Genomic DNA, 13,794 nt, shown 5'->3' on the forward strand with positions numbered 1-13,794 from the left:
GCCGTAAACAGCAATGTTGTGACACTCTTAAACAGGACAATACTGCCATCTAGTGCATTTGATGAAAGCACTTTTGTGCGTGCCACAGAGCAATGCATCATCAGAGAGGGTGTTCAGCATGGTTAGAAAGATAGTGACAGAGAATAGAACAAGGATGGACAATTCAACCCTTAACTCAACAATGAGTAGATGAGTGTTATGTGTGTGTATATGTGTTAATAAATGAACACTGAAATTCAAGTATTTATTTTATATATATATATGAAATAGAAATACTTGACTTGGTGAATTCTAGCTGTAAATATACTCCTCCCCTCTTAACCACGCCCCCAACCACGCCCCCCGCACCCACCCCCCACCCTCCACCTCCCGAAATTGGAGGTCTCAAGGTTGGCAAGTATGCAATATGGGTCTTTCAACATTTTGGGTTGCCGACCCCTGCACTATAAGAAGGTCAAAACAGAGCAGGGAGGAATTTCCCCATGCAGGCTTCCACCTCACGTCACTAGAGGTAATGTATGATTTTAGATCAATTATTGCTATGACATTTACTAACATTTCTAATTGTGGTTTCAAACTGTGGAGGCACAAAAACACATAACGTTACAGCAGATGCCACTGTGGAAGTCCAGCGCTGCCTGATATCAACAGGCAGGAAAAGCCTTTGAAGTATGGAAGCAACATCCATCCATCCATCCATCTTCTTCCGCTTATCCGAGGTCGGGTCGCGGGGGCAGCAGCCTAAGCAGGGAAGCCCAGACTTCCCTCTCCCCAGCCACTTCGTCCAGCTCTTCCTGTGGGACCCCGAGGCGTTCCCAGGCCAGCCGGGAGACATAGTCTTCCCAACGTGTCCTGGGTCTTCCCCGCGGCCTCCTACCGGTCGGACGTGCCCTAAACACCTCCCTAGGGAGGCGTTCGGGTGGCATCCTGACCAGATGCCCGAACCACCTCATCTGGCTCCTCTCGATGTGGAGGAGCAGCGGCTTTACTTTGAGCTCCTCCCGGATGGCAGAGCTTCTCACCCTATCTCTAAGGGAGAGCCCCGCCACCCGGCGGAGGAAACTCATTTGGGCCGCTTGTACCCGTGATCTTGTCCTTTCGGTCATAACCCAAAGCTCATGACCATAGGTGAGGATGGGAACGTATATCGACCGGTAAATTGAGAGCTTTGCCTTCCGGCTCAGCTCCTTCTTCACCACAACGGATCGATACAGCGTCCGCATTACTGAAGACGCCGCACCGATCCGCCTGTCGATCTCACGATCCACTCTTCCCTCACTCGTGAACAAGACTCCGAGGTAATTGAACTCCTCCACTTGGGGCAAGATCTCCTCCCCAACCCGGAGATGGCACTCCACCCTTTTCCGGGCGAGAACCATGGACTCGGACTTGGAGGTGCTGATTCTCATCCCAGTCGCTTCACACTCGGCTGCGAACCGATCCAGTGAGAGCTGAAGATCCTGGCCAGATGAAGCCATCAGGACCACATCATCTGCAAAAAGCAGAGACCTAATCCTGCAGCCACCAAACCAGGTCCCCTCAACGCCATGACTGCGCCTAGGAATTCTGTCCATAAAAGTTATGAACAGAATCGGTGACAAAGGGCAGCCTTGGCGGAGTCCAACCCTCACTGGAAACGTGTCCGACTTACTACCGGCAATGCGGACCAAGCTCTGGCACTGATCATACAGGGAGCGGACTGCCACAATCAGACAGTCCGATACCCCGTACTCTCTGAGCACTCCCCACAGGACTTCCCGAGGGACACGGTCGAATGCCTTCTCCAAGTCCACAAAACACATGTAGACTGGTTGGGCAAACTCCCATGCACCCTCAAGGACCCTGCCGAGAGTATAGAGCTGGTCCACAGTTCCACGACCAGGACGAAAACCACACTGTTCCTCCTGAATCCGAGGTTCGACTATCCGGCGTAGTCTCCTCTCCAGTACACCTGAATAGACCTTACCGGGAAGGCTGAGGAGTGTGATCCCACGATAGTTAGAACATGGAAAATGGAAGCAACAGAAAGTATTATATACCCGAGCTGGTATCAGCTGGCTCTTGCCTTTTTGTGCACTCTTGTGAAAGGGTATTTTCCCAAACCGCAGAGGTCGTGTCAGGAAAAAAAAATGGTTTAAAAGCAGAAACAGTTGAGAAACTCATATTTTTGAATGAAAATAAATACGATCTTCCCTGTTCTGTGTATTATTCAAGTTAAACGAGGACAGTCAGTGCCCTGGTCCGAGTTCCACAACCACTGTCACTGTCCTATGCCTTCTGAAATGCATGCTTTGTTCATAAAGCGACTGAAAATCACGACATAACCTGCCATATATGACACTACCTTGTTTGGGAAAAACACACAAAAAATATAAAAACATCCGATCAGAATCAGGTTTATCGGTCTGGTATGTTTAACACACAAGGAATTTGACTAAGTAGAATGTGCTCTGTATACAATAAAATTGAGCTAAACATATAAACAAGTATTTAAACAACGAATGTGCAAGGCTAATAAGATAATAGTGCAGTGTTGAATAAAACAAAATGATGATTGATTGAAACTTTTATTAGTAGATTGCACAGTACAGTATATAATCCGTACAATTGACCACTAAATGGTAACACCCGAATATGTTTTTCAACTTGTTTAAGTCAGGGTCCACTTAAATTGATTCATGATACAGATATATACTATCAGATATATACTATCATCATAATACAGTCATCACACAAGATAATCATCAGAGTATATACATTGAATTATTTACATTATTTACAATCTGGGGTGTGGGATGTGGAGGGGAGGGTGTTAGTTTAGGGTTGAAGTTGCCTGGAGGTGTTCTTTTAGTGCGGTTTTGAAGGAGGATAGAGATGCCCTTTCTTTTACACCTGTTAGGAGTGCATTAAAATATTGATGTGGCATAGAAAGAATGAGTTAATACCTGATGAAGTGAGCATGAGTTAGTGCATTGACAGTGACGGATTAGTTCCAGGGTCATTCACAGCAACAGGTCTAACACTCTGTGACTGTTTAGCGTTCATCATATGTGTCATTCTATGTAAAAGCAAAACCATTTGCGCATACATAGTGTAAATATATATATATATTATATATTATATATATATATATATATATATATATATATATATATATATATATACATATACATATACATAGTATGCACAAATGCGCATTTATATACAGTCCATATTATGTCCAGGTCGGGCTCAGCAACACACACCTTCATTTATGTACACTCAAATTAGTTAAGTCTCTTTAAAGGGGAACATTATCACCAGACCTATGTAAGCGTCAATATATACCTTGATGTTGCAGAAAAAAGACCATATATTTTTTTAACCGATTTCCGAACTCTAAATGGGTGAATTTTGGCGAATTAAACGCCTTTCTATTATTCGCTCTCGGAGACAATGTGACGTCACATCGGGAAGCAATCCGCCATTTTCTCAAACACCGAGTCAAATCAGCTCTGTTATTTTCTGTTTTTTCGACTGTTTTCCGTACCTTGGAGACATCATGCCTCGTCGGTGTGTTGTCGGAGGGTGTAACAACACGAATAGGGACGGATTCAAGTTGCACCAGTGGCCCAAAGATGCGAAAGTGGCAAGAAATTGGACGTTTGTTCCGCACACTTTACCGACGAAGGCTATGCTACGACAGACATGGCAAGAATGTGTGGATATCCTGCGACACTCATAGCAGATGCATTTCCAACGATAAAGTCAAAGAAATCTGCCGCCAGACCCCCGTTGAATCTGCCGGAGTGTGTGAGCAATTCAGGGACAAAGGACCTCAGTAGCACGGCAAGCAATGGCGGCAGTTTGTTCCCGCAGACGAGCGAGCTAAACCCCCTATCGACCCTAGCTTCCCTGGCCTGCTGACATCAACTCCAAAACTGGACAGATCAGCTTTCAGGAAAAGAGAGCGGATGAGGGTATGTCTCCAGAATATATTAATTGATGAAAATTGGGCTGTCTGCATTCTCAAAGTGCATGTTGTTGCGAAATGTATTTCATATGCTGTAAACCTAGTTCATAGTTGTTAGTTTCCTTTAATGCCAAACAAACACATACCAATCGTTGGTTAGAAGGCGATCGCCGAATTCGTCCTCGCTTTCTCCCGTGTCGCTGGCTGTCGTGTCGTTTTCGTCGGTTTCGCTTGCATACGGTTCAAACCGATATGGCTCAATAGCTTCAGTTTCTTCTTCAATTTCGTTTTCGCTACCTGCCTCCACACTACAACCATCCGTTTCAATACATGCGTAATCTGTTGAATCGCTTAAGCCGCTGAAATCCGAGTCTGAATCCGAGCTAATGTCGCTATAGCTTGCTGTTCTTTCCGCCATGTTTGTTTGTGTTGGCTTCACTATGTGACGTCACAGGAAAATGGACGGGTGTTTATAACGATGGTTAAAATCAGGCACTTTGAAGCTTTTTTTAGGGATATTGCGTGATGGGTAAAATTTTGAAAAAAACTTCGAAAAATATAATAAGCCACTGGGAACTGATTTTTAATGGTTTTAACCATTCTGAAATTGTGATAATGTTCCCCTTTAAGAACTAGTGACATGAATTGATTAACGTGGACCCCGACTTAAACAAGTTGAAAAACTTATTCGGGTGTTACCATTTAGTGGTCAATTGTACGGAATATGTACTGTACTGTGCAATCTACTAATAAAAGTTTCAATCGATCAAAAGACACCTCTGTTTCTAACTTTAATTGAGGGTCTTTGAACGCACCACTTAAAACTTACAAAATCAGAATATTATATATTGTGTGAAGGCAATTGGAAATATCATTAATTTTAAAACAATGTTCATTTTTCATATTTGTCTGCATCCTAGAAGACATACATTTTATAAATAAAATATTTATTTTATACAGGGGTAAGTGTCGGTTTGGGTGCAACTCTGTCATTCGGCCACTTAGCGGCAGTGTTGTACACGTAAAGAAATAATGGCTGAAGTCAGAAGCGCGTGAAGTAAGTTCTTTTTGTTTGACTTTTTAATGTGTTTTTTCACTGTGCCTTCGGGATAAACAAACATTAAGACCGGATAACAAGAGTGCGCGTTCAAAGACTGTACCAGAACAAAACTTGAACAAAGTGACTTTCTTGTGCACTTGAGTAGCAGACAGGCGACAACACAGAGGCGAGTGAAAGAAGTACTAACGAGCCCGCCATGATTGTTTTGAAGGAACAAAGGAGTAAACAACGTCTGGAGTCCAGTCAGTTCTTCATGAATTTCTTATCAGGGAATAATTATTATTTTTTGTGACGGTGCAGTGACAACAATACATATGGGTTCATACGGTTTGTCATACTTATGTATCAGTGCACCAACCCTGTTCAATTGAAATGATTCACCAATACAAAATGGCCATTTTGTTGCCATTTTTGTGTAGTTCTCAATGGCGATTTGATTGATAGATTGAGACTTTTATTAGTAGATTGCACAGTACAGTACATATTCCGTACAATTGACCACTAAATGGTAACGCCCGAATACGTTTTTCAACTTGTTTAAGTCGGGGTCCACGTTAATCAATTCATGGTATAAATATATACTATCAGCATAATACAGTCATCACCAAAGCTGGGTCGAGTAGCCAGAAATTGTACTCAAGTTAGAGTACTGTTACTTTAGAGATTTATTACTCAAGTAAAAGTAAGGAGTAGTCACCCAAATATTTACTTGAGTAAAAGTAAAAAGTATGTTGTGAAAAAACTACTCAAGTACTGAGTAACTGATGAGTAACATACACACACATATCATATATATATATATATTAGAGATGCACGGTTTGCGGGCACAACCGCGGAGTCCGCGGATTATCCGCGAATCGGGCGGATGAAATTTAAAAAAATTAGATTTTATCAGCGGGTCGGGTCGGGTCGGGTCGGGCGATTGAAATTTTAAAAAATTAGATTTTAAATAGATTCAGGCGGGTGGCAGTTAAACCAATTGGGAAATATATATACATAGTTAAATGTTGTTACCCACATACGAAAAACGAGCAGGCACCTGCAGCATATGCCACAACAGAAGAAAAAAAAAAAGAGAGATGGACACTTTTACGGAGCGGAGAAGGCCCCCGACGCCTCGCCGGGGTCCGGGACCGAGGCCCCTTCCCCCGAGAGGGCCCCACCGGGAGCCGTAGCTGAGGCGATCCGCGAGAAGGGCCCGACGCACGTCCAGGGTCACCACCGCACCGACACCCCGCCTCGTCCTCCTTCGCCGCGGCCGGCGTCACGCGCAGCAGGTAAGCAGCTTACCTGCCCGCCACCCCCGTGGCCGGGGGCTCGTAACAGGGGTCACTCCGCGCGCTCCGCCCGCGCAGCTTACCTGCCCGCCACCCCTGTTGCCGGGGGCGCGTAACAGGGGTCACTCCGCGCGCAGTGCGCTCACGAAAGGGGTGGGGCTCACCCTGGTTGATATAGACAGCAGCTAGGACGGTGGCCATGGAAGTTGGAACCCGCTAAGGAGTGTGTAACAACCCACCTGCCGAATCAACTAGCCCTGAAAATGGATGGCGCTGGAGCGTCGGGCCCATATACCCGGCCGTCGCCGGCAGCGAGACGCGCTTGGAGGTGCGCTCAGCGCGGCTCCCATATGATTGCGCACTGGTGTGCGTCTGGGTCGTGACAGCGTGGCACGCGAATGCTGCATTGGATCAGTCTCCTTTCTTTAACAGGCAAAAGCTTTATAACCTCACTAATGCCTTGCATCGTCTATATTAGATATATAACAACGGGCGGGTGCGGGCGGATGGCGGGCGGATGCGGTTCTGATCAAATGTTAGATCGGGTGGATTGCGGATGGTTGACGACTTTCTGATGCGGTTGCGGATTAAATAATTGCCTATCCGCGCATCTCTAATATATATATATATATACACACACACACATATATTTACATACACACATATATACACACACATATATATATATATATATATATTAGAGATGCGCGGATAGGCAATTATTTCATCCGCAACCGCATCAGAAAGTCGTCAACCATCCGCCATCCACCCGACTAACATTTGATCAGAACCGCACCCGCCCGCACCCGCCCGTTGTTATATATCTAATATAGACGATGCAAGGCATTAGTGAGGTTATAAAGCTTTTGCCTGTTAAAGAAAGGAGACTGATCCAATGCAGCACAGACATTCGCGTGCCACGCTGTCACGACCCAGACGCACACCAGTGCGCAATCATATGGGAGCCGCGCTGAGCGCACCTCCAAGCGCGTCTCGCTGCCGGCGACGGCCGGGTATATGGGCCCGACGCTCCAGCGCCATCCATTTTCAGGGCTAGTTGATTCGGCAGGTGGGTTGTTACACACTCCTTAGCGGGTTCCAACTTCCATGGCCACCGTCCTGCTGTCTATATCAACCAGGGTGAGCCCCACCCCTTTCGTGAGCGCACTGCGCGCGGAGTGACCCCTGTTACGCGCCCCCGGCAACAGGGGTGGCGGGCAGGTAAGCTGCGCGGGCGGAGCGCACGGAGTGACCCCTGTTACGAGCCCCCGGCCACGGGGGTGGCGGGCAGGTAAGCTGCTTACCTGCTGCGCGTGACGCCGGCCGCGGCGAAGGCGGACGAGGCGGGGTGTCGGTGCGGTGGTGACCCTGGACGTGCGTCGGGCCCTTCTCGCAGATCGCCTCAGCTACGGCTCCCGGTGGGGCCCTCTCGGGGGAAGGGGTGACCCCGAGGTCCCTTCTCCGCTCCGTAAAAGTGTCCATCTCTTTTTTTTTTTTCATCTGTTGTGGCATATGCTGCAGGTGCCTGCTCGTTTTTCGTATGTGGGTAACAACATTTAACTATGTATATATATTTACGAATTGGTTTAACTGCCACCCGCCTGAATCTATTTAAAATCTAATTTTTTTTTATTTCAACCGCCCGACCCGACCCGACCCGACCCGCGGATAAAATCTAATTTTTTTAAATTTCATCCGCCCGATTATCCGCGGACTCCGCGGTTGTGCCCGCAAACCGCGCATCTCTAATATATATACACACATATATATATACATACATTGATATATACAGTATATAATTTATATTTATTTATTTTGCCGTTTTTGTTTACATGTTAAAGGTGTTTTAATGAATATACATGCATGTTTAACACATATATTCCTTTCTTTCATGAAGACAAGAATATAAGTTGGTGTATTACCTGATTCTGATGACTTGCATTGATTGTAATCAGACAGTAGTGCTGATAACGTCCACGTTTTCAAATGGAGGAGAAAAAAAGTTCCTCCTTTCTGTCTAATACCACATGAAAGTGGTTGGTTTTTGGCATCTTATTTGTCCAGCTTCCATATGTGTTTTTATACACTTTACAAGAAATACATTGGCGGCAAACTCCATAGCTTGCTAGCTTGTTTGCGCTGGCTTTCGGAGACTCTTATTTTGAAAGCGCAGGCGCGATGGAGCGGCACTTTTATTGTGAAGACAGGAACTGTGCAGTCAGTCTTTAGGCTTTTGACAGAATGTACGGTTGAAATAAAAAAGGGTCTTTTTTCCTTCACACTTTTGATTGAGTGATTGGAACTTTTATTAGTAGATTACACAGTACAGTACATATTCCGTACAATTGACCACTAAAAGGTAACACCCCAATAAGTTTTTCAACTTGTTTAAGTCAGGTCATGTGACCGCCTGGCTCTGTTTGATTGGTCCAACGTCACCAGTGACTGCATCTGATTGGTGGAACGGAGTGAACGTCACCAGTGACTGTATTTGTTGAAACGCAGGCACTATGAAGGTCTGTCTGACAGACCAAAACAAACAAAGCGTGCATTAACAGATCGATAAAAATTAGTAGCGAGTGGCGAGCTGAATGTAGATAAAAGTAGCGGAGTAAAAGTAGCGTTTCTTCTCTATAAATATACTCAAGTAAAAGTAAAAGTATGTTGCATTAAAACTACTCTTAGAAGTACGATTTATCCCAAAAGTTACTCAAGTAGATGTAACGGAGTAAATGTAGCACATTACTACCCACCTCTGGTCATCACACAAGTTCATCATCATCATCATTTATTTTTATTCCTTTAATGAAAATACATATACAATCCATATACAGTTGACATTTTCATTGTTTTTTGTTTCTTATACATTTCCATGATCAGAAAGGAGCGGATGGAAAAATACTATTCTTATATTTATCTGCCCCCTTTTTAACACAAATTATTTAGATGACTATATCACTGTTCCCTCCACCAACACCCGAACTCCAACATACTTTTAATTTTCGTTTAAGCATTTTCAAAATGACACGTTCCAATCAAAATCAAAAATCAGTTTGATATAATTCCAGTTGTTTCTTTTTGTAACTCCTTTTTAAATTCAAAGATATTCTTGCAGCTTTTTAAGTCTTTGTTTAGAGAATTCCATGCTTTCACACCAGCAACAGATAAGCACATTTGCTTCAAATTTGTTCGCACTCTTGGATATTTAAAGTCATACGGCCTTCTGTGATTCCCATCTTCCGACGTGAACACAAATAACTTTTGTAAGTCCTTTGGAAGAACTTTATTTCTAACTTTGAACATCACTAATAGAGTATGCAATTCTACAATGTATTTTAGTTTTAATAATCCTGACCTAATGAAGAGTGGATTTGTGTGGTCTCTATATCCTACTGTTATGTTGTTCGGTCCAAGTCGCTCTCCCTCCCCCAACGTTGACCTCGGCACTCTGACCCCGTATCTCAGCGACTTTGTCACAAACCTGGGGGTAAAGTTCGACTCAGATTTTAAATTTGAAAAACAAATCAGCAGCGTCGTTCAAAAAAGCTTTTATCAATTACGCCAAATAGCGAAAGTGAAACCGCTTCTATCAGGACATGATCTTGAGAAATTAATCCACGCCTTTATCCCGACTCGTCTTGACTACTGTAATGCCCTGTATGTTGGCATTAGCCAGGCCTCCCTCGCCCGCCTGCAGCTCGTGCAGAACTCTGCTGCTCGTCTGCTAACACAGACCCGCAGACGTGAGCACATCACCCCTATTTTAGCGTCCCTTCACTGGCTCCCTGTGCGTTACCGAATACATTTTAAACTCCTTTTATTTGTTTTTAAATGTCTAAACAACCTCGCGCCAACCTATCTCTCCGACCTCCTTCAGCCTTACTGCCTCACCCGATCCTTAAGATCAGCCGATCAGCTGCTGTTGACGGTCCCTGACACAAGGCTGAAGCTTAGAGGTGACAGAGCTTTCGCCGTTGCTGCTCCCAAGCTCTGGAACCACCTACCTCTGAGTGTTAGACAAGCCTCCTCTCTTCCTGTTTTTAAATCTCTCTTAAAAACATACTTTTATTCCATGGCTTTTAACACTGAGTGATATCCATCCTGCAATGGCGCCCCATAATACACCTGCTGTGAACCTGTTTTTATTTATTCTATTTTATTTATTTATTTTTTATCGTGTTCTGTTTTTGTTGTGTTGTGTTTGCTCGGTACTCGTTTTATCTTTTAACCTGCCCATTGTACAGCACTTTGGCTGCCCCTGTGGTGAATTTTAAATGTGCTCTATAAATAAAGTTGATTTGATTTGATTTGATTACTGTAAAAATGATACGAATTGCTCTTTTCTGTGAAAGAAAGAAAGGCATTATGTTGCTGTGATATGTATTTCCCCATATTTCTGCACAATAATTGAAATAAGGTAGAATAATTGAGCAATATAACATTCTCATTGTATTATACGGGAAACTGTATTTAACCTTGTTCAAAATAAATAAGCTTTTAAACAGCTTATTTTTCACATGCAATATATGAGCTTTCCATGTCAACTTTTCATCTAAAATGACCCCAAGAAATCTGATTTCAGACACCTTCTCAATTTTCACATTGTTTATGGATAAACTAACTTCTATCTTTCTTTTATTACTGAATACCATAAATTTAGTCTTTTCCAAGTTTAAAGATAATTTAATCATCATCAGAGTATATACATTGAATTATTTACATTATTTACAATCCGGGGGGTGGGATGTGGAGGGGGTTGTTGGTTAGGTTTGGTTGATATCAGCACTTCAGTCATCAACAATAATATCATCAAAGAAATGGACATTGAAACAGTGTAGGTCTGACTTGGTAGGATATGTACAGCGAGCAGTGAACATAGTGAGCTCAGAAAGCATAAGAACAAGTATATACATTTGATTATTTACATTTGATTAATTACAATCCGGGGAGGTGGGATGTGGTGGGGGGAGGGTGTTAGTCTAGGGTTGTAGTTGCCTGGAGGTGTTGTTTTAGTGCGGTTTTGAAGGAAGGTAGAGATGCACTTTCTTTTACACCTGTTGGGAGTGCCTTCCATATTGATGTGGTATAGAAGGAGAATGAGTTAAGACCTTTGTTAGATCAGAATCTGGGTTTAACGTGGTTTGTGGAGCTCCCCCTGGTGTTGTGGTTATGGCGGTCATTTACGTTATGGAAGTAGTTTGACAAGTACTTCGGTATCAGGGAGGTGTAGCGAATTTTATAGACTGGGCTCAGTGCAAGTTATTTTACTCTGTCCTCCACCATACTTGCAAACCTTGAGACCTCCGATTTCGGGAGGTGGGGGGCGGGGGCGTGGTTAAGAGGGGAGGAGTATATTTACAGCTAGAATTCACCAAGTCAAGTATTTCATATATATATATATATATATATATATATATATATATATATATATATATATATATATATATATATATGGGGCGGTATAGCTCGGCTGGTAGAGCGGCCGTGCCAGCAATTTGAGAGTTGCAGGTTCGATCCCCGCTCCCGCCATCCAAGTCACTGCCGTTGTGTCCTTGGGCAAGACACTTTACCCTCGTGCTCCCAGTGCCACCCACACTGGTTTAAATGTAACTTAGATCTTGGGTTTCACTATGTAAAGTGCTTTGAGTCATTTGAGAAAAAGCGCTATATAAATGTAATTCACTTCACTTCACTTCACTTCACATATATATATATAATAAAATAAATATATATATTTATAGCTAGAATTCACTGAAAGTCAAGTATTTCTTATATATATATATATATATATATATATATATATATATATATATATATATGTATGTGTGGGGAAAAAAAAATCACAAGACTATTTCATCTCTACAGGCCTGTTTCATGAGGGGGGTACCCTCAATCGTCAGGAGATTTTAATGGGAGCATTCGCATACCATGGTTTATATAGGGCACAGAGTGGGTGGGTACAGGCTGGCCTAGGGGCGTGGTGATTGGTTCATGTGTTACCTAGGAGGTGTTTCCGTCTATGGCGGCATGTTGTTACAATTTCGCTGCGCTTGTTGAGGGATGACAGGTCTGGACGGTAGATAATAAACAGTTTCTCTTTCAAGCATAGGTTGCATCTTTTATTACCACTATTGTAAGGTGTGCTGGATGCAAGAATTTGCCATGTTATTGAATATTCAACATTATTGTCTTTGAGGTCCCAAATGTGTTTGCTGAGTTCTGTGGTATTTCGCAGGTTTTTGTTCCTGAAAGAAGCCTTGTGGTTGTTCCATCTGGTTTTGAATTCACCCTCGGTTAATCCTACATATGTGTCGGATGTGTTAATGTCCTTGCGTATTACCTTAGATTGGTAATAATAATAATAAGGTAATACGCAAGGACATTAACACATCCGACACATATGTAGGATTAACCGAGGGTGAATTCAAAACCAGATGGAACAACCACAAGGCTTCTTTCAGGAACAAAAACCTGCGAAATACCACAGAACTCAGCAAACACATTTGGGACCTCAAAGACAATAATGTTGAATATTCAATAACATGGCAAATTCTTGCATCCAGCACACCTTACAATAGTGGTAATAAAAGATGCAACCTATGCTTGAAAGAGAAACTGTTTATTATCTACCGTCCAGACCTGTCATCCCTCAACAAGCGCAGCGAAATTGTAACAACATGCCGCCATAGACGGAAACACCTCCTAGGTAACACATGAACCAATCACCACGCCCCTAGGCCAGCCTGTACCCACCCACTCTGTGCCCTATATAAACCATGGTATGCGAATGCTCCCATTAAAATCTCCTGACGATTGAGGGTACCCCCCTCATGAAACAGGCCTGTAGAGATGAAATAGTCTTGTGATTTTTTTCCCCCACACATACATATATTGCGCTCTACTACGGTATCGAGCACTATTTTTTGGATAACCTTATTAAGACATATATATATATATATATATATATATATATATATATATATATATATATATATATATAAGAAATACTTGACTTTCAGTGAATTCTAGCTATAAATATATATATTTATTTTATTATATATATATATATATATATATATATATATAAGAAATACTTGACTTTCAGTGAATTCTAGCTATAAATATATATTTATTTTATTTTATATATATATATATATATATATATATATATATATATATATATATATATAAGAAATACTTGACGAAATACTAAGTCAAGTATTTCATGTATATATATATATATATATATATATATATATATATATATATATAAGAAATACTTGACTTTCAGTGAATTCTAGCTATAAATATATATTTATTTTATTATATATATATATATCTGCGATGAGGTGGCGACTTGTCCAAGGTGTACCCCGCCTTCCGCCCGATTGTAGCTGAGATAGGTTCCAGCGCCCCCTGCGACCTCGAAGGGATTAAGCGGTAGAAAATGGATGGATGGATATATATATATATATATATACCGTATTTTCCGCACCATAAGGCGC

This window comes from Nerophis lumbriciformis, linkage group LG06, assembly GCF_033978685.3.
Source record: "Nerophis lumbriciformis linkage group LG06, RoL_Nlum_v2.1, whole genome shotgun sequence".
NCBI classification, from domain to species: Eukaryota; Metazoa; Chordata; class Actinopteri; order Syngnathiformes; family Syngnathidae; genus Nerophis; species Nerophis lumbriciformis.